Source organism: Cavia porcellus, unplaced genomic scaffold (assembly GCF_034190915.1).
Source record: "Cavia porcellus strain 051 isolate PalLab524CR breed Dunkin Hartley unplaced genomic scaffold, mCavPor4.1 scaffold_4, whole genome shotgun sequence".
Classification (NCBI taxonomy): domain Eukaryota; kingdom Metazoa; phylum Chordata; class Mammalia; order Rodentia; family Caviidae; genus Cavia; species Cavia porcellus.
The window spans coordinates 52,798,198-52,820,963 of record NW_026947487.1 but is presented as its reverse complement, the minus strand read 5'-3'; the positions used below and the strand labels follow the sequence as shown (position 1 = coordinate 52,820,963).

Below are 22,766 nucleotides of genomic sequence, written 5' to 3'. Positions count from 1 at the left end.
GAAGGCAGGGAGGAAGGGCCACTGTGGAGCTCTTCCTGGGACTGGATCCACTTCCTGAGTCAGACCTGAGCCCACACCCAGGATGCCCAAGGCCTGAACAATAGAAAGAGGAACCAGACACTTAGCTGCTACACCACAGCCCCCCTCCCCCCTAGGCCAGCACCAGCTGCTAGGGACCGTGCCCTGTCACCAGGTCACCAACTCTGCAGATTTGACCCTTGTGGGCTTGAGACACAAGAACATTTCCTCTAAAGGGCCTTAAAGGTTCAACCCTCCTCTGAGTAAGGAAAAGAATCTAGCTGCTCATCACAGGAGTCATCCTCAGACCAAACCCAGATCCCACCCACACCCTGGGCCTTGAGCCCCATAGCACGGAGCCATGGGGCTGAGCTCTGCTCCCAGGCTGCTGTCCTCTTGTCCTTCAAGTAAACCACTGGTCCCACTGCTACCCTTGGGCATCTTTCTGAAATCTTTGCTCAGAACATGAGGATCTTAGACCAGACCCCAGCCAAGAAACAATGTACACACTGAAAAAGAAAAGAAAGGAGGAGTAACAAATGCCAGTTTACCTTTCCTGAGCCAGCCAGCTCATGGGCTGGGAGACAAGAACAGACCCCAATTTCTTCTGTAAGCAACTGGCTGCTTCAGAGCACAGGCTGAGCAGAGAGAAACTGAGGTACAAAAACAGTTTAATGCTTGTATTACTGGATTGATTTGCAGTTCTAAAGCTGGTAGGCTGAGCATCTATTTAGAGGATAACACACAATATAGCACCTATGGGTGATTTCCTTCTGTCTTGTTTCTGAAATCCAATATTGTTCTGATTTGTTTTCTTCCATTTTATTGTTTTGTTTTATTCAGGGTTCTGTTTTGTTTGATTTTGCTATGTCTGATGGTATGGGCAACACTTCTGAAGATAACAAGAGGGGGCATTATGGTAGCCATCGCTGATTTCCTATTATCTTGTTTTGAAGTTCCCCATCACTTTCACTGTTTTGCTTTGATTTGCTTTATTCTGTTTGGTGTTATTCTCTTTAAAATAAAATTTAAAAAAAGAAAATGAAAAGAAATAATGGCATGCATAAAAATATGTTATGACTTATTCACTGCCATAATAATAACATAATGCAGTAGGTTGGTAAATTGGGGAAACAAAGAGTACTGAATATGTATATAAAACAATAAAATAGGAGAATTCCTAGTGACATTTCCCTGAGGGGCTGCGTACCACTGAAAAGATGTGGATGTGGCTGGAGACAGTTGTAAGGCTTGCAGAAGTGCTGCAATGGAACAAAAGACTGGACAGCAGGACGACGTGCGTGTGGTGTAGCCGCGGTGTGAGGCATCCTGAGTGTGGAGAGGGAGGGAGCAGGGAATTAACACAAACAATAAATACATTAAAACCTATTCTGCAATCATCTCCCTGCCAGGGGGTTATCGTAATTTTCTTACACCTTATATTTTAGAAATCTTCCAATTTTCTGTCATAAACATGTTAGATTTGGAGTGACAATTTGTTTTCCAAATAAACAATGAACAAAACTGTAAATAAGATGAGGACTCAGGGCAGTGGTGTGCGAACCCCAGCGAGTCTACATCTACTGACTCGAAAGGCGAGGGGCAAAACTCCAGACAGGTGCAGACGGCCTGGGGTTTGCACAGATCCATGGCCAGGGTATGAGCCAAGGCCAAACATCTAATTAAAAGGCACAGTCTCTAGAGAAGACCATCGAGTAAGTCTTCCCAGGGAGAGCTAAGAAAAGAGATCATGAGACTCAGGCCCCGCGGAGGGGGAGGAACGTGGCTTGGTCACTCCCCCACTCTGTCCTGTCCTCTGCACTGTGCTGCTCTAGGCCTGTCCAAAACATCCATGCTAAACCCTTGCCCTGCAGCAGCTAGTGCCGTCCCACCTCCCTGACTATTCATTTCACTGCCACCCCAAGCTGGCTGGCCAGGCTCATTCCTAAACAGCATATTTTGCTAATCTGCTCTGGGAAAATACAGTGTTTTCTGGATTTGTTTTACCGAGGAACTGAACATAAAGGCGGTTGATATATATTGCCCCTTAATAACCTGCACTGTGGCCTGAATATGTGACTTATCTCAACCAGGTTAAGGTTCTTTCTTAAACTTTTATTTCCTGTTCTTTTTTTAGTCTAAAATCTTCTTTCCCCACTTTAACATCCCACTCAGTAATATTTTGACCCGTACGAAGGGGATACACACACGTTTAATCTGGTTTCGCATTTGCACTTTCTCAGAGCTTGCATTTCCACATTTTAATGACTAACTTCTCTGGTAATTACAGTAATCCCATCTCCATGGGAAACTCTCAAAGTACTTGCCCTTGACTTTCATGACAATATAAGCTCTGTTTTCACCCAAGCCTGGTTCTTTCTTAACCTTCTCGCAGCCTCCTGCTTCTCCTAGTCTCTGAACCTCAAGGGTTTTTGGATTTAACATTCACACAGGGTGATGAGTTCTCAGGCACAGGCCGGTGAGATTTTTCTCTAGCTCCTGGGTTCCAGGACCAGCTGTCTCCATAGCTTCTCCAGGTGAATCTCTTCTAGAGATCCTGACCTTGACATGTCCTACAAGGAACTCAGGGCCCTCACAACGGGAGGTCTCTAAGCCAGTGCTCACTTTCATGGTAAATTGCACTATCCCTCCAAATCTCCCTAAAGCAGAAAAGTTTCTTGCATGTGTGCATTAAAATAATCCACACGACTTGATCTCACCTTTAACACATCACCAACATTTCCTTCAGTTCCAGCACTACAGCCCCTGCACTGTAATCACTTGCAGTGCTTGTTTCTGTTTTCAGGACTAGGGATGGAACTCAGGGCTTCTGACTGAAGCGCGTTCCCCGCCGCCTCTTTACTTTTCTTTGAGACAGGGTCTCCTTGAGTGGCCCAGGTTGGATGACGCTCCTGCCTGAGCCTCCTCGGTGCAGGGCTCCTAGCTATACACTAGCAAGCTTGCATCTCTGGTTGTTTTCTGTGCTCTTCTTCCAAGGACATAGCTGGTGGCTCTTTCCCCCCACTACGTCCCAAGGCTGTTCAGTCTACATGAGGCCTCCTGCCCTTGAGCCTCCCCAGAACGGTCTCCTGATCCGTCACAGCGCTCAGCAGAAGTTATGCACAACCTGCACGTGAACACTCAGGGACACAGCAGAGATTACACATGGATAAGAAAATCCACACAGCAGCACCTGTGTCTAAAAGCAACGAGCAAGAGGAGTTCTTGCTCCTCCTCTCCTCTCAGAAACAAATGCAGTACTTGGAAGACAGCAGATGCTCAAGAAAGAATAGATGAATAGCTGAAGAAGTCACATAATAACTTAACCAGGGATATTTGTGAAAGTAACATTTCCAGGACAGTCCTGAATTTGAGAGGAAGAGTCTGACTGATCATATGCAGTGCAGGGAGCTGTGGTTTAGCCAGGACCTCACTCTCACAGCCCTGTGTGAGGAACGCCAGCCACTGGAGTCTCCTCACTGTTCGGCCTTGCTGTCCTGTGCTTCTGGGCAAATGCATCTTATTTCAGCCTCCAACATCACAGTCATGCTGATGCTATGCAAAGCCCCCTCGCTTCTGTTATTTCTCTAAATTAAACTCAGCATGACTTATCACATATTCTGCCTCGTGGTGCTAAGAGGAAACCCTTCACGGTAACTTGATTGCCCTTGACGGCCCTCTATTTTGTCTTTCATTTAACTCCTAAGAACAAAATAAAGACAGTGCCTTTCACCAGATCTAGTCTTTATTCACGGGCGCCTTCCCCTCTGACTTGTGGTCTTCAGTGTTAACCAAAGTCTTCAATGAAAGTCTTCACATGCTACAGAAAGGAATCCTAGTGCTTCCCTCTGCCCAGCTGCACCCAGTCTGCTTCCCTTACATTCTGTGTGCATGCCGAAGTCAAACTGAGTTTAATTCGTACGCATTAGTGGTTCATCACACTTTGCTCACATAATTTCCATTTCTTCATTTGCTATCTAAGTTTCTAGATAACAGAAATGTTTCCTTTTCTCTGGAGTCACATCTTAACCTGTCAAAACTCTAACAAACAGCACATACTTAGACACATCACCAGGACAAGGTATCGAAATCATCAGACTGCTAGCACAGATGACAGAAAAATGTCCCCCCTCACAGAAACTCCTGTTTCATCTAGATAAAAACAACTAACACCATTCACAATTTAAGATGGATTTCTACTGTGGAAAGTTTCAGGAGGTTTAGATGTTACTTTTTTAAACTACTACAGTCATTAGGATGGTAGAGTCTATAGAATCTGTCTGATTTTCATTTGCAAGTTCTGGCTCAGGCTTTCCAATTTAATACTGAAAAATTACAGGTTTCTTAATATTGTCACTGAACACTATAAATAGCTAACATATATACTCTGACATCATATTTCATTAATATTAAAATATCCAAGTACGGCCATTCATAATCCATGGTATTGGAGAAGAACAGGGTATGGAGAATCCTGGATGAAGAAAAGGAACCCCATGAAAGCACATTCTCAGGAGCATGTGCTAACCCAGTTCCCACAGACTTAGTCCCAGTGAACGCACAGGTTACAATACACTGACATTTAACATGCTTTTCAAATATGGCTTAGAGGGTCAATGTTCCTGTAAACCTAAATGTGAGATGCCTGACTATGGGAATTGTCTTGGTGACAAACACCCTGCTCAGCTCCTCAGCATGAGCTCTGAATCTAAAGCTACCGTTGCCCTTCCTCATGTGGCAGAGAGGCACCAGGACGCTGCCTGGTGGAGCGTGGGGTGCAAGGCCACTCTGCAGAGCCAGGGCTTCCCTGCCCTCTGCTGCACAGTGCGCGCCCTTTCTCTTTCTTTTTACTGAGAAGAGTTCAGGATCCTCAGCCAGGGAGAAAAGTGAGTGGTCCGGAGTCTGTGAACTCTGGGGAGGGTTTGCTGGCAGGCATGGCTCCCAAAATATGCTCCAGACACCAGCCTCGGCCTCAGGGGGCCCTACACAGCCCAGACCTTGGAGACAAACTGGTTCCTGGCTCAGAGGGAACAAGGCAGAGGGAGACACAACGATAGCCAAAAGAGCAAAATAAATCAAAACAAGGAGAGTAACCACCGCAGAGCATTAGGGTCTGATTGGGTTCGACAATAAAATAACTTAGCCTGAAGGCCAATAAGCAACAGAAAGCTATTTATTTTTACTCTCTAGAGGCTGCAGCCCCAGCTTGAGGCACCCGCAGAGGCAGCTTCAGGGCTGTGAGGGTCACAGGCAGGGCCACACAAGTGGACAGGACAGCCCCTCCCTGCAACCTCTTTCTAAGAAGAGCTAGGGCTCTGTCCTAGTCATCCAACCAGCCCCCAAACCCCACCTCCTGACCCCATTATGCTGTGGCTTGGGGCTTCAGCAGATGACACAGGTGGCACTTCCCTCCTCTGAAGGGGCTGAGAGCGTCATCACCTGGCATAAATAAAGCGTTAGGACCTAATTACACTGCAAATCTAGATCATGAAAATGACTTAGTGGGACTTAGAGGCCTTGGATGACAGGCACTGGCGATGTATCCGTCCCTGCACACCATCAATAATGCATTAGAAATGCCTGTCACAGCTTATCTTCCTGATCCGCATGGAGCATTCCACAGATAACCTGAAGATAAACGTATTTTGAGCACTGCTTTCATGTGGAATTGACCAGAAGAATTATGCCCTTGGATGAGAGCAGTTATGTGGTCAATATTTGTATGTATATTTCTTTTAGAATTTTCTTGGTAGTAAATAATCCCATTACAAGGGTTCTATTTTGTGGACCATGCCAAAATGTAGTATTTTTCCAATAGGATTCACTGTTTTAAATCACAAGTTTCTAGAAATCTTTGAAGTTAATATGAAAAGTAATATTTATTCTTATATTTGTAGAAATCACTATTTTAGAAATTTGCAAGTCATTTCTACAAAAATTGTGACATACTATGTAAACCCTCTCCACCCCACCATAAGGTGTTTTGTGACTTTTTAGTCTCACTGAGTTCTCCCAGCATACTGTAAAGCTAACCAGCACAGTGGGCTTCACAATCACTTACTGCAGAGAGAGGGAGGCACTTGAGCTTGGGTGATTTTCCCCCAGGGTAGTGCTAGGGACAGAACCAGGAGGAGAAGAACCTTCAGATTCCCTGGGGCTCCTCAGCAAGACACTGCTCTATGGGGGCAGCTCAGGGGCAGAGGGGACCCTGGCTCACCTCATAGGCCGCAGGCTTTGGATTCCACCTTGAGAGTCTCAGCCTCAGAGTGTTTTCTCCAGGCTGCCCAGGGAATAGGAGGATGGGTCATCATTCACCCTGAGAGGTTCTGGCTTGGGAGGCTGTGTAATTAGCTACCATACTTTAATTCTGCCTTTGGATCAACTAACGGTCCTCCTGCAGGTTTCTCCCACTTGTCCCTTTACAGTTCTGGTCTCCTACATGGTCAAAGTCTTCTACAGCACCTCACAGTTCTGGTGGCTCAGAAATGGTGCTCAGTACCTCGATCATGTTTCTGGCGGGAGCTGTGAACGTGTGGATTCACGCCTTTATGCATGCTACACTACATGTACAGGGACCTCCTTCTGAAGGTGGTGCCCACCGTTAACTCCCTATTACCCTGTTCAAAATCCTGTACCATTCTGATTGTTTTGTTTGGTTGGGTTTTATTCTGTTTCATCTTATTTGATTTTGTTGTATCTGATGGTATGGGCAGCTATTTCAAAGATAACAAGATATATTATGGTAGTCATTTTGGATTTACTATTGTCTTGTTCTGAAATCCTGGATTGCATTCATTGCTTTGGGTCTATTCTGTTTCTCTTTAGTTTAATATTTACTATGACTGAAAGTATAGGTAGCTATTTTGAAGACAACAAGAGGCATTATAGCGGCCATTGTTGATTTCCTATTGTTTTGAAATTCTGTGTTACACTGACCTGTTTTCATGGGCTTTATTCTCTTTTATTTTTTCTAAAATAAAATTAAAAACAAAGAATCATGCCTTTATTCCTCGCACTGACTACGCTCAGCTCGTGGCCCCTCCCAAGCAGTCCTTTGGGTCCCCTTTAGCTTCCTCTGTCCACTAAGCCATGCACGCTGACATAACAGTGCTCCCAAACACACTGCTTCTCACGAAGTCACGTCCTCTGTACTGAAGGTCACTTATTTTACAGGTAGCAAAGGCGCAGTAAAGCCTTCAGGGTCCCATCTGTAGACATCCGCTGGTGGAGACCGCCCAGGGCTGAACACAGTGCTGCTCCCTTCAGGGGAGGTTTTGCAGTCACCACTCTGGTAGCAGGACCAGGAAGGTACTGAGTCTTACTCTTGGGTATGGAGATAAATATCAGATTGTTGCCCAGCTAACTGTCCCTGTACAGGCTCAGTTGGTGACCCAAAAGGAACCTGGCTTCAGAGGTGTCCGATAGCATACTTGGGCTTCAGAAGGTCTGAGTAGCTGGTTCAGACCTAGCACAGGGTTCCCATCATCTCTTACCATTCAAAACTCAAACACATTTGCAGGATCCCATTTAAATCAATATCCATTTCAAATTCAGTGTTACATCCTTGGCAGCAGCAGAGCATTGGCATTCCTGTACTTAGATTTCTTGTGAGGTTCTGTTACGGGGTAAAAACTGGTGGTCAGCTTAATACCAGTGAATTAAATCAGCATGGTATCGAGCGTAGATGGCCACCTGAGGTAAGCTGCCAGCATAAAAGGAGAAGTGGAGAGGAAGAGTGTGGTGTTGTGGGTTCTCCTAAGCAGTGTTGTTTGGAGGCTGACTTTAGGGCTTTGCCAGTTCAGATCCATAAAGCAGACTGGCGTGAGTCCTTCTTGGCTCTAGGCCTCCAGTTGGACTCGTGGGAGGCACTGTCATGGGCTCTAGGTCTTCAGCTGGACTCATGAGGGAAACTGCTGTGCGATCCAGGCCCTCAGCTGGATTCTCTAGGTTTTTAGTGTTGTGGACAGATTTCCTGAACTTTCTTGTGTTTAACTCTGGGTGACCATGATAAAATAATATTGTAAATTATGTGTCCTCTACATAATTGTTCTCTTTGCAACTTCTGTGTACAATAATGCATTTAATATTCTTAAGGAATGAGTCAATTAAGCTATCCCCAAAAAGAAGTGACTCCCAAAGAGAAAGACTGATGTTAAACGATGCAAAACATCCATTTCCCAAAGAGACAGGCCGTGCCCCATTGGTAAGCTCTGTGGCTATCACATCTTAGCACTGCACCACTGTCCTGCTCCCAGGCCTCTTCACCATCCTTGATGGTATATTTAGTATTTCTGCAGTATAAAAAATTTATGCACCATCATAACACCATCATTTTCCTCCGTAAGTTAAGGCCATAGTTATTTCAAAATAGGATGGAAATCTCCAACCTCATGCAAGCACTAATGGCCTAAGCTGTCTTAGTTTCAACAGGCAGGGAGGTAGTGAAATCCCTCTTATGATTTCTGCCAGTTAAGAGTAACTGTGGACATTTAATGCTCGTAAAGTCACTGCAGGAATACACTGCCTTGATGCTACCTCGGGAAATTGAGTGCAACCATTGTGTGAATTTATTCCGTAACAAACACATGTTTGTTATTCCTGTGTATTTCATAGGTTCTGGGCCACTTTTCATGGAAGGCCATCTGGTACAGGTATTTTTACTGTCATTTTTTTCTGCAAAGGAAGTCACAGACATCAATGTCCAAAATATTATTCTCAAATCAGTAAGAATAATAAGACAGTTTTGGTCTCCTGAAACATAAAAACAATTTGTTTTCTGTTGCAAAATCAGATTCGATTTTTTTGTTTTAGATTTTGAGAACAGTTCTGGAGTTGCAAACCAACCTGAAAGCTAGTAGACTGTCTTCCTGCACCAACACCCAGCTCCCTGGACAGCTGGCGTCTGACAGCAGCATGAATCTGCTCTGCATGGGGACATGAGGTGGACAGGAGAAGCCACTGCTCCTCGCCTGCCAGCTCTCTGGGTTCACACCCGGCCTTGGTTTACTTCGGGACCCTGCTCAGGACACTGTGTCATGCTTCCTAGTGGTATCTCTGTGGGTTTCTTTACACAGTGATGTTTCAGATTTCCACTGTTTTCTCAGCAGTCTTGTGCAACTCTGTAGCTGTGGCAAGTGGACCTTTTCTCATCTGGATGAGCCTGGGAGCCTGCAGCTGCAGCGTTCTACCTGCATGACCTCGTGTCCCATGCCTGCCGCTGATGCGGCTTATCACTGCTTATCACTCCTCCCTGTGTCTGCAGGAGGGAGCAGACAGCAAAGGAAGCTGTCCCATGCCTGCCCCCTATGCACTATGCACTTCTGGAAGAAGCTACTAGAGCAGGCGTGGCCAGGGGTAGAGGCTCGCTCCACTCCTTAGAGACTAGAGTGTCACACAAGCCACTCAGAATCCCTCTGTGCAAGGGATTTACAAGTCCTCTCGCCTTCATTTAATAACTATGAATACATATTTATCTCACATCTCGGGTTATAACCTAGCCAGCTACTTTGCTTCTCAAATTGCCCCAGCACTTGCCACTGGGAAGAAGGAAGCTCTTTCAGTTGTCTCTGTTCCCCTACAAAACCTCATCCCACCCTGCTCACAGCTTTTGCAGGTTACAGGTTCACATGGGTTCATCTTGTAAACCACATGCCATTCACTGCCACCGGTCAGTTCTCCAGGGATCCCAGGGTTCTTTCACTAGAAACCATGATTTTGAAACTCAGTGTACCTATGGTTTTGAAGCATTTCCCAGCTGAATAAGCAGGGAAATGTATGTGGTGTATTAACCGGTGCATATGCTGATATCTGTGGGTACGTCTATGTGTGACTGTCAATATCAATATTGGTCTAAACATGAGTCTATACCCAAGCCTCCAACACAAACTCATCACCACATAGACAGTTCTAGCTTCCTCCCCTAACTGGTGTCTACTATCCACTCTCCATGTATATAATTGTTCATCGAGTAGATATACATAGCAGTGCATATATACTAGTATACTATGCATCTAGTATATATGCATAGCAGTGTCAAAATTGTTAACCCATTCCTATACAGTAATTTACTGATTACCAACCCTACTTTTTCCTCTATTCCCTTTGGCAAAATTACTTCATAAACTTATAAGACATTTAGGTTTTCTTGGCACTTTCTGGATGAGTCATCCCTGGGCCTCCTAAATGACTGTTACGATTTTACATACATTAAGGTTTACTCTTCATATTATAAATTTCATCTTTTCCTCAAAGATATGGCACCATATATCTACTGTTATATCATACAAAATAGTTCCACTGCCAGAGAGAGAGAGAGAGAGAGAGAGAGAATCCATGCTTCCCGTCTTCCACCATCCCGCCCATCTCTGAAGCCCAAGCACCCACTGATTTTTTTCCCTGCATCTGCAGTTAGGCTTTCTCCAGAAGCTGAACTGGCTTATTTCTCCAGGTAAGTGGTGTGCATTTAAGGTTCACCCATGTCCTGCCATGGCTTGCTAGTTTATTTCTTTTTATTGCTAATCCTATCCATGATATTAAGGAGCCCAGTTTGGGAATCCATTTATTTACTAAAGGGCATTTTGTTTACCTCCAAATTTTCAGCCAATAAGCACAAAGCTGCTACTAATATTTGTGTATCCGTTTTGTTTTGTTTGTGGTGTTGAGGATGAAATGCAGGATATGTGTAAGTTCTGATTGGACCTAAGTTTTCAACTCACTGGGGTAGACATCTGAGAGTGTCACAGCTGACCTGCGCAGTAAGAGCAAACTTTGTTTTGCAAAGACTGTCACACAGTTTCAAAGTAGCTGCACCGTCACGCTTCCAGCAGAGACTGAGCGTTCCTATTGCTCCTCTCATTGCCCACAATTGGTTTTATCTGGCTTTTATTCTTTATTTTTACATTTTAGTCTCTTTCACTGGTATACAATTATCTACTGAAAAGGATTCCAAGCACCTCTGCAAATGCCTGCCAGTGCACACCTTTGGTAAGATGACTGTTTAGACCTTTTCTCCATTTTTAATTAGGTTGTTTTCTTACTGTTGAGTTTTAAGAATTCTTTTTACATTTTTAGCTGTAAGCTCTGTCTCGGCTCATCTCACTGAATGGCTGCTGTCAGACTATACAGAATGACTCTGGGGAGATATTGTTTGAAGAACACAAATATGCAGCTAAAGGAACACATTCAGGAGCTTCGTCGCACGTCCTGGTACCCATAATCAACAGGGTACACTGCAGGCTTAAAAACTGGCAACACAGGCTTCAAATATTCTCACGGTAAACAGGGGTTAACCATGTGAAGTAATACAACCATTAAGGCTTGACTTGCTGTTCCAAATGTGTGTATAAACGGTCTTAGCTGTCATTAATAAAGAAACTGCTTAATGTTAACAAAAAGACCACCATGAGTCATTTATTTTGCTTACCACAAATCCAGTTTATCAGCTTTTCTCTCTTGGATCATGATTTTGTAAGACTTTACCACCAAACCAGAGGTCATCTGGATTTTTATGTGATTTCCTTTAGACGCTCTGGGATTTTGCACTTTGTCTCAGCCATGACCACCTGTGAGTTAGTTGTTGTGTAGGATCTCCAGTCTCTATCTGGGTCCCTCTTTCCCACCGGGAAGTTCAGTCTTCTGCGAGATTTCCTGTGCTTTCTCCTATATTTCCCTATTGCTGGTATTCAATTGTAAATGACCCATTCATTATTCCTACTTTGGTCTCTTTATGAACCTTTTCTTGTCTTGTTTTTCAGATTCACTGATGTGTACCACATCTTCTGCTCCTTTATGGAAACTGCACTGTGGTTTCACAACAAGCAGTCTTTAATATAGATTGTGCGTCACTGGCTGGATTTATTATCACTTTATGTTAAATTTTATGGATTTCCGCTCTCATATTTATAATTTCTTCTACTTGATTTGGGCTTACATTGCTTTTCTTTTAAAAAAGAGAGCTCAGGTTATTTCTTTTATAATTTCTTTTCTAATATTTGCACTTACCATTGAGATTTCCTCTTAAGCATAGCTTTGCTGTATCCCATACACTGCAGTAAGTTGTTATTCCTATTTTATGTAGTTTAAAATGTATTTTATTTTCTCTTGGGATTTCTTCTTTGGCCTATGTGTAATTCTGAAGAGAGTTGTTTAATTTCCAGTATTTCCTGTTCTTCAGAGATTAGATATCCTCACAGAAAAAACATATTTTAAAATGCCTTGAAAGGCAGGATGTCTGCTGGCAACAGAATCCCACAAATCTGTCAGAGAAAAACTTAATTCCACCCCCCCCCGCCCCCGTACAGAACTCCACTGGCTGAGATGTCCATGCGGGCAGACTTAATCATTCAGATCCCAAGTTATTCCACAAACTGTTCCTCCTATCTTCATGGCTTCTGAATTGAAGTCTCATTCTTATTTTTGTTTCCTTCCCCGCCTCAGTGGAACTTGCCAGGATTTTTCTTTTTTGTTTTTGAGGTTTGGATATCCATAGATAGAGTTCTGTTTTATATTTATCTTCCTTGGAGCACTCTAAAAGGGGCTGGATTTTAGGGCTCACTCTCAGCACTAATTTGAGGGTGTTCTCAGTTGTCACCACATCACACACTTCTCTGTGCTCTGCCATCTCTTGTGCTTCTGGTACTTCCACTTTCCATCACACACGTGCCAATCATCCTGAAATTGTTCTGAAGTTCTATTTTGGGGCTCTTTTTATTTCCGTTGAGAAAAGCCCTGTTCAAAACACGAGAATCTGAGCTTAGGCGAAGCTCAGAATTCTTTCCTTGAATATATCTAGTGTATTGATGAGCCCGTCAAAGATGCTTCTGTTCTGCAGTTTTGATTTGTATAATTTCCTTTTGATTCTTTACTAGAGCACTCTACTCTCTGCCTAAATTATCCATCTGTTCTTGCAGTTGTGTACTTTTTTTCCATCGGCAACCTCAGCATATTAACCATGGCTGTTTCAAATATCTTGTCTGCTCATGCCAAATTCAATACCATATTTAATATATTGAATTTTCTTTTCAAACTGCTCATGCCAACTTCAATACCATATTTAATGTATTAACTTTCTCTTCAAACTGGTTGGCATGTCTATTGACATGCCTTTTAACTTTTGGTTGAAAGGTAAATAGTATTATATAAATAACGGCCCTGGAGGAAGAGGGGAAGGAGGAGAAGGGGGAAGAGGAGGAGGAGGAGGAGGAGGAGGAGGAGGAGGAGGAGGAGGAGGATTTATTTTAACAGGGCCAGTAGATGGCTGTGTTTGGTATTTGCTCTGACCTTAGGAGCCAAGTTTTCCAGTCCTTACAGCATCCCAGGTTTGGCCTCTCTGCTTGGTTTTTGCCTTTCCTGCAGAGAGTATCCTATGGCCCTTCTGGCTGAAACCCACTGCTTCTGGTGTAACATGGGAAAAAAAAGCCATTCTACGAACATATGACTAAGCATGCATCTTTTAGAAGGATCCCCACACATAGAGCTCTACTCCACTGCCAGATGAGATAAGAGCTAGGAATGACAGATGTGTTTATTCCAAGTAGCACAAACTGCTGGAAAATCCAGTTCTATGATGTGTCTGATAGAAGTTATTAATTTTCAATTGGTTCAGAATTGCTCCATATAAAGACGGAGATGATCCCTTTAAGAATGTCTGATCAAAAACAGCACTGTTTCATATTTTTAAAATGACACTTCATCACTTAACTTTGAAATCTAATGTTATGATCCTAATCACTGCTAACACTACATGAAATTTTTTTACCATAAATATGATCAATTTCACCATAGATTATTATTAATGGAAAGGACTCGGTTGTTGTAGATTTACAAAAATAAAACTTATAAATATAAAGGGCTTTTATCTTCAATTACTTTGAGAGCACAGGAGACAGTCACTTGTTCTGACTTCTTACTAAGTCTATCAGAACAACCTTGGGAAAAACATCAGATGTCTGTCCAAATTCCTTCTTTGGTTATCTGCCTTTTAGACCATAATGGATCAATTTAGTTAAATCAATGCAGTCGAAATGTATCCACCAGCCCCAACACAAAGATGGTGGCTGTCCTCTTAACCCATACCCCTGAGAGGGACTTGAATGGATGGTAAACAAGTACCTGGAGGAGGAGAGACCTGGAGGTCATCAAGTGTGGTTGGCCTGACAACCAAAATAAGTGGGGCAGCATTATTTGGTTGACTTTTTGAAACTTAAAGGAAGACACTGATTAAATGATTGAAATTAAAAGAGGTAAACAGAAAAAACATTTGGAAAGGTTGCAACTAAGATATGCAGAAAATGTGAAGGATTTTGCTTTCAAGTAAAAGTACATACCTCTTTAAGAAATGACAAAAGTAAATAAACAGGAAAAAGCAATCTATAGCTGGCTGGCTCATAAAAGGTAAAGGTGCTTAAGCCTGAAGACTTTCATTGTCTCAGTGCAGACAAAGGCAAGATATGAAGAAAGAGGGGGAGTATTGTGTATTATAATTTCTATGAAAGTTTTCAGACCAGTCAAGCATAGTGATGCCAGCCATAACCTCAGCTGCTGGGGAGGCTGAGGTAAGACAATCAGGAGTTTGAGGCCAGCCTGGGCAAAAAAGAGACTTAGTCTTAAACGAAAACATAATGGTTGGAATGTAGCTCAGTGGTAGAGCACCCCTGTGTTCAGTCCAAGTTCTGCAAAAATAATTAACTCAGATAAAAAAGAAAAGAATAAAAATTATAATCAGGCACATGAGCAACATCTTGTAACACTGCTCACACTGGAAAATCAGACTTATTTTGAAGTGTTAAATTTACACTTAGTTCCCTTGGTAGAGTGTAACCTTCTGAACAGCAAGAGCTACTTTTGCCCCATATCCAGCAAGCCAAATCCAATGCAGGCAGTAATCTGCAGCAGAGTAGTTTGCAGTTACAGGTAGTTATGTTTAACACGGCAACAGTTCAAGCGATTTAAGACAGCACTTGGGTATGATTTCATTTTGCACTGTCTGTATAAGCCAGCTAACAAAGTAAGCTCTGTGTTTATAAATATCACTTGCTTCTCCAGCCATGACAGCAGTGCTGCCTGCAGCATCCTTTAAAATGGTCTAGCTTCATGCTGCCCATTAGGCAAGAGACCATAACACACTCCCTCCTACAGGCGAAGAAACTGCTCATAGAAAATGTCAAACTCTAAAGGCCACGGGCTGAGAAACGTTCACTGCAGTCCCAGGAAATAGCTCACTATGCTGAGGTGAAACAATACAAACAATACAAACAATACAAACAATACAAACAATACAAACAATACAAACAAATGAGCGTCAATCCCTTTGCATATTTGCTTGTATTTCCCCCAACTGCCTCTGATTTGGAGGGAAAATATCTTATGGATCTCTTGTAAGCAGATAATAGTAATAATTCCACAATCTGCAATTGTCTGTTAACAGTTTTGACAATAAATAGGAGTAAGTAATATTACTGAACTTTCTGTTGTCAGTTTCTTGAAATTATGTTTAACCCACACCCTTTAGAGGATAGTTTGCTAATGGTTCCACAACACATGAGAGATAAATCTACCACCTCTCCAGATTTTCAACAAAAAGAGAAAAGGCCTACAATGATTATTCAATAACATAGGTATCCACATCCCAAATACAGTCATGAGTTAGCGAATTAGGTTGCTTTCCCCTCAAGATAAATAACAGCAAATAACAGTAATATGCTTCTGCTGATTCAAACTGCAGTGGACAATGACACTGGTAAAATGGGTAGGCAGCTGCTGAGCCTATTCAACTACAAAACAGAGATTATAAAAATAGCAATCAAATACTGTGGTCAAAATTTTCAAAAATGTATTGCAGTAATCCATTTTTCGATCTCCAAATTCCTGAAACATAGTAGGGTTGGATGATTTCTCTTTCATAGTTAAAATTCTGAAAAGCACCAATATTTTGGCTAAGCTATAAATATAAATGATTCTCATTATTCATCCTTTCACATTTGCAGGTTCACCTACCTGCTACAACTTATCTGCAGCCCCAATCAATACTCCTGGTGTGCAGGTGGCTACGTGCAGACCTACACAGAGCAGTGGAGAATTGTGGTCCCACCTGTGTGTTCGTGGCTGAGGAGCTTCCTTTGTGTTTCAGCTCTGCACAGGAAAGCAATGTTCAGGTTATGGCGTGCTTGGTGCACTGCTGCTCACTGTGAGCTGAGCACAGGACCAAAGTGCTGTCCAGCGTAGAATGGATCCGAGGGCTGGGTGTCTTACCAGGCACCCATGAGGGAACTCGTGTGCCACAGAGGAGCTCCCGTGACCCAGAGGCAGCACTGCTGGCTCTCAGCTCATGCTACCAAATCAGTATCTGCTATCGACCAGGTATCTTTAAACAGCAGTGATGGCTATTGATTTTGAGCTTACAAATAAATTTTAGCAAGTAAATGGACCTGCAAATAGGGAATGCATGAATAAGAAGAATCATTTTTACTCACTGCTAAGCAAAACTATCAGAATTTTAGTTATGAAATCAAGATCATCCAACTCCAGTATGATACAAGGCTGTGGCCTGACAGTTGAAGAAGTAGTGCAAGCCTCAAAACCATCTAACTCTGTGTTTCCCCTAGAAGCAAGGGCTCAGTCTGCACTAAGCCTATGTTTGTGGTGACTGCAGAATGGGCCACTGGGAAGAGAGAGAACTGATTCTATGTTCAGTGTTTGCTACTATTGCTCCCAAATCTAAGGAAACAAGTCTGAAGGCAGTGTTTTAAAAAGAAAAATACTGTCTGGAGGTGCAACCACAAGTGAACTAAAGCAGATACGCAAGCTTAGATATGGCCTGGTTTCCCTTACGTAAGAAACCCGAAGTACAAAGAAATCAAAGACAGAAAATAGAAAGCAGGGAGAGAGAGAGAGAGCTTTGGTGAAAGGAAAGGGAACAAAGCCATGGGAGGAGGGGAGAGAGAAGGGGAAGCAAAAAGAAACATGATATGTTTTATACAGGGAACAGCACCCACAGTGAGTGTAATCATCATATAGGAAAATGTACAGTACTACAAAGGGAACACACTCTGCCCACTGTGGGACTTTAGCAGCAGCTCAGCGTGGCTGTGAGTTCAGGTTTCAAGGCTTGGCCACTCCCACCCTGCCCTCAGGGGGATGAGCAGCACCTGGACATCAGCCCCTCATGAGTAAGCAGCAGGAAGCCCAACAGAACACTGTCAGCATTGGGTGACCTCACAATCGTAAAACACACAGGAAGGTGCCTGGGGAACAAGTTAAATACCAGCCTCTGCCAGGGTTTTGTAGGCCTTTTGCCAAAAGAACTGATGATATTCACAGGAGCTAAGACTACACCCCAAACCATAAGGCATTTCTGATTCAATCACAGTAGTGATAATTGAATGCTATTAAGTGTGTGACGGACACACACTCTTCATAGCAATAATTCAAAGTAAATCCTTCATCTCAAAAATCAGTTAAGTCATTTTTATAGATGATTTCCTAAAGAACGTAAAATGTGATACAACTGTAATTCATTTTTTTTTTAGGGATGGGGCCTGGGAATCAAGTATAATTCATTTTTTAATTCAATCCCTCACCCCTCACAATATTCCAACTTTCTCTATTTCAGAAAACAAAAATTATAAGCCCAGCCTCTCAGCTCTCAGGTCTAAAACACTTCAGTTCTCTATTTCCTTTCTCCATTTCCCTTCAGAATCCAAACTAAATGTATTTGTTGTTTCCTGTTCCTCACCAGCAAAGTGAAAGCTATTAAAGAGCAGCGATTTCTGCTTTTGCTGTCCACTGCAGGCTCCGTTTGACCAGGATGGAAGATGTGCAAATATTTCTCCAGAATAAACAATGCAGTCTCTCAGACCAACAACAAGCTTTGGAAAGTAGGATATTAGACATTGAGCCCTAAACGGTGTACAGTGGCATTTCATTCCAAAAGGAAAACACATCTCTTTTGTGAGGTTGCTGGCAGGAACATATTTATATGAAAGTTAGAATTTTCAGGACAACATATTTCACCAGCATTTATTTAAAAGTAAAGTTATTTCCATGGATGGACACTAGGGCTGGCCACCGCACTGTCTGAATAAACTCGCTCAGTCCATTCATCAGACCTCGCCGTGGCCTACAGTTGCAGCTTCAGCTCTGCCATCTCTCTGTGATGGACGGTGTCTTCCTGCTCCCTGGGTAGCATCCAGGACATAACCATCATTCAGTAAATGTTTCCCAAAAGAGTGGCTATAATGTCCTCCAGGGGATGCCCTGTGTTAATCCCCAGTAAGTGATTCTCCATATCATTAGTTAAGTGAAAGATGATGGTAATCAGTAAATGAAATAACACAGAGCAGGGTACTGGAGATGTCCCACTTGGCATGTTGGGCAGAGTTGTTCTGTCACGTGACACATACAGCATGAATAACCTGAATACTACCAATGGGTCCCTGATCATACACGAAACACACCCATTTCTGTTCTCCACTCTGTCTTGTAACGAGAGGCAGGATCAGGCACCAAGACATTGCATGTGCTGAAGCAAGTCCTGCATTGTATGACAGCTGTTATTAGACACGAGTTCAAGCAGGCAACATCCAATTCAGGCTGGCTTCCAGAGACCGGCCTGCCTGTCTTCCATTCCTCTTTGGTTCATGCATCCGGCAAGTCAGACAGCTTCCATCAGGCTGGAGGCACTGTTGGAGCAAACAGCCCTGGATGTGCTGGCAGCTGCTTCTGGAACTTGCTGCCAATTGATTACTGAATTTTAATTCCTTAAGCAGGGTCTTGTTATTGTAGCCCAGGCTGGACTTAAACTCACGATCCCCCTGCCTCAGCCTCCCTATGCTGGAATTACAGGTGTGGACAACCACTACACATGGTACGAATGCTTAACTCCACGCTCTTTAGTAAACATCACACGTGTAAGTTGATAAAGAATTCCTGAACCACATTATGAACCAAATTGCTCCAAACAGAAGAGATGTTTAAACCACCTTTGTTGTGACTAAATTGTTGCCATGGAAACAAATAAGAGTTATAGAAATTGTCTCTCATGAGGCCAAAGAGAAAACATAAGTTGTTAAACAAATACATGTTCCTGAGGAGGTGAAGCAACTGGGAACACAGGCAATGTGCTGCTCATCGCAGGAATACACACAGAGGGGTGGTAAAAAGTCCAAGAGACGGAACCTAAGACAAAAGAACAGAGCTTCAGTCACCAGGAAGCTCCCGCTGGTACTGATGAAGACAGCGGGCATTTCCGGTGAGGACAGTGGCTTCAGATGTCCTCACGCTGTTACTACGCTTTCTCCAAATACTTGCCATGGAGATTGGGGATAGTGGCGCTATTTGTTCATTTTCCTTGGAAGATACTGTTTCCCCTCAACACACAGACAGCCGATGTTGACTACAGCCGCCCCAGGGAGACCTAATTTCACACCACACGTCTCATTCATATAATCATGCTGCCTTGTGAACTGACACCCTAGGAACCCCCTGCTTTGGTGGCCTGCCTAAACACTAGCGCTGGTTACAAACATTACTCAGTAGCTGCTGCCCTGAACCCACCTGTGAGGCTCCTGCTATTCCTGGTACTATGGCAACACTGGCTGGGGAGCAGATTCAGTGGCATGCAGAGATGGCTGCTGCACCCTGAAATCACGATGCTGCTGTGTACTAAGATCTGTGCCGCTGTCTTAGCCTCATGGTTCGATGCATGAGCTCTGCGGTGCTGCTGTGGTGTTTAACGGTAGCTGTCACTCGGGGGCCCGACCCAGGTCTTGCCTCACCATGAAGAAGAAGCTGAGACCCCCTAGGACTACGGAAGGCCACCTCTGCTGATGGTGACAGCTGTCTGACCTCCAGGAAGCAGAGGAAGGGTTTTAAGATTTCAAGCACAGCCACACAGATATTGACTGTAGAGAAGAATTAAGAGCATTCTGCACCCAGGGAAGAAAAGAAAACCCCAGAGTCTTCTGTGGCAAAAGGCTTAGTGTACTCAACAATGAGAGAAAGTAAATGCCAATAGGCTCAATCATGACAAATGTTCAGAGTAAAACAAATGAGAACCCAGGAAAGCCCGGGGGGCACAACTCATAGGGGTCACTTCACCCTCACAGTGTCACTCAGAGCAGCAGTGTCACTCAGGTCCCGTGTGGCTGAACTACCCAAAACTGTATCAGAGGGTGACTGCGGACTAGGTCTCTCCCCCACTAACACAGTCACGTTTGTGTCAGCATCTCTCAATGGCTGACCCCATCCTTTTCGTGGTGCACTTTATACTTTTCTTCACTACTCAGCAGGCCCTTTGCCTTTATACTGTAAATCTAGTTTCTCCTACTTTATTTCTACCAAATGTATTATTCTTAGCTGGGGTGTGGTGGTGCACACCTGTGATTTTAGCACTCAGGAGGCTGAGGCAGGAGGATCACCATGAGTTTGAGGCCAGCTTGGACTACAGAGTTAGTTCAAGGCCAGCCTGAACTACAGAGTGAGATCTGTCTCCAAAAAAACAAAAATTGTTTGAGATCTTATAAAAGAAGTAATATCTTTCATGACCTTTCACATAGGGTACCTAACCTTCCCAATGTTTCCATTTCAAGCTAAGTAATGGTCACTTCCTCTGTTTTTCTTTACTAATGTAATAAACCCTCCGTCTTCTAGGATTTTAATAAAAACCATTTTCAGAGCCATGTCTTCCCATTTTACCAAAGTATGCATATTCTTCAGGTACAAAGCAGAGAAAAGCAGATGAAGTTAAACCTGTAGCAATGTGAAACATAGTTTTTAATCATAAATTGCTCCTCCTCAAATGTTTATAAACAAGAGAAAGGGAAGCAGTGTACCACATATGAGCATGTCACATAAGAAGACATGTGGGAGTCCTGAGCTCTGAGAGCTATGCAAGTGATCCTTACACACTGTGGCAGGCGGGATGGAGGTGGAGGGTCCCCTGGACTTACTGTGGGTCTGCTCTGGGGATTGGTGGGGTGCCCTTCTGGGCATGCCTGGGAGGGTCATAGGTCTATGTGTCTGGTCTTGGGATCTCTGTAAGTTTCCTTACTCCTTCCTCCTTGGCACCATTCCCTCACTCTGCTTCCCAGCCACAGTGAACTGAGCAGCTGTGCTTTCCCGAGCCCTTCCACCATGACACTTCTGCCTTGGAACCAGCGGACCATGGACTGAATCCCTCAAGCACATGAGCCTAATTAACACCTCTTCCTCTGGGGCACCATAGTCAGGACCTGTGTCCTAGTGATGGGAAAGCTGAGTAATAATGGACAGATGCGCTCAAGTGAAGATGAAGTCATAACACTCAGGCTGAGTCCTGACTCATGTCTGGTATCTTTAGAAAAATAGAAGGAGAGGGAGGTTGGCCGTGGAGACACAGAAAAAGGTCATGTGATGATGGAGGCCAAGATTGGGGTGACAAATGAGCAAAGGGACATGAAGGCAGGCCACAGAAGGGCTCCTCCTGAGCCTGGAGAGACCACAGCCCCGCCCCATCTGTATTTTAGTACACGCAATTCACCTTTGTCTTGGGCATGGGTGCACACACATAACACATGTTACTTTTGTAATCCCTTTGCACTTGGCCCTTCCTTCTTCCTCTTCAAATCCCCTTGCCTCACTTTTATCCCTGTTGAGATTATTAATCTCATTTCATGTTTACGACATATTATATTTAATTCACTGGGTGTGCCAGGTTCCCGTCCACAGCTTCTCCCCATTCTATGTATTTCCTTTTCCCCTGGGTCTCCTGGACCCCTGCCCACTTGCAAGAGAGCTGCTCCCTCATCTCCTATGCATCATTTTTTGCACTGTTTGCATTTTGCCTTCCTGGTACGAGAGTGACTACACAGTAAGTAAGCATGTGTGCCTGATTTATCTCATCAAGCATCCACTTTCCTATTTGTATTGAATTTGTCACCCTTCATGGCTGAGCAGTATTCCATTAGGTACATGTACATTTTCTTTATTCCGTTGTCTGTTGGTGGGCACATAGGTGCTGCTAGGGCTCAGTGGTCTTGATGTCAGACTATCAACTTCTAGGTGCAGAGGGCAAAGAGTTCACTTTTGCTCAGTCACTGCCCAGGTGGGAACATGTAACAGCAGATTCAGAGAGCAAACACACACAGCAAGGCTCAGAGAGGAAAGAGGGTACTCTGGGTGGTGAACTTTGTGCAAATCCAGGGCTTGTTCTGTGGCCTGGGACTGGCTGCCCAATGCATCCAAGCAAACTCTGCTACTGTGCAAAGTCTTGAGCATTTATCTGAAATAATGTTTGTGAAAAGCCAAGCAAACAATAGGAAATTATCAAGCAACTAGATGACTTTTATTAATAAAGGGAATAAAACTCCTAAATCATTCTTATAATTCTGTATTTAGTATAAAAATTTTTCACAATTTCTTAAAACCATTTTAAGAGATAAACTACTCAAGAAAAATGATCTCGATGCAAACACAAAGTTGTGTGAACATCAACATCAGCCTCCGAGCTGTAACAGGAAACAGAGCAACCTCCAATGCGTTTAGTACTCAGTTTTCATTTTCATGCGAACAAATGTGGGCACTTGTTTACTATGGGAAACTGACAAAGGAAGATTCAATAAAAAGCCAAGACATGGCTGATGATGGTTTTTGACTAATAATTTAGGAAAGGAGAATGAGCCAGAAAATGGAAGCATCAAGCCCTTGGTTACACAGACTCGTACCAGTGTAAACGATTGCCAAGAGAAAGTGAGTGGAATGGTGCCCATCACGGC

The 22,766-nt window shown here is 43.5% G+C and overlaps 1 protein-coding gene across 5 annotated transcripts in view; it reads right to left on the bottom strand.

The window, feature by feature from the left end:
* Myo16 (myosin XVI) overlaps positions 1-22,766 on the bottom strand; it is a 470,083-nt gene that overhangs the window by 296,416 nt on the left and 150,901 nt on the right. The window lies entirely within an intron of this gene.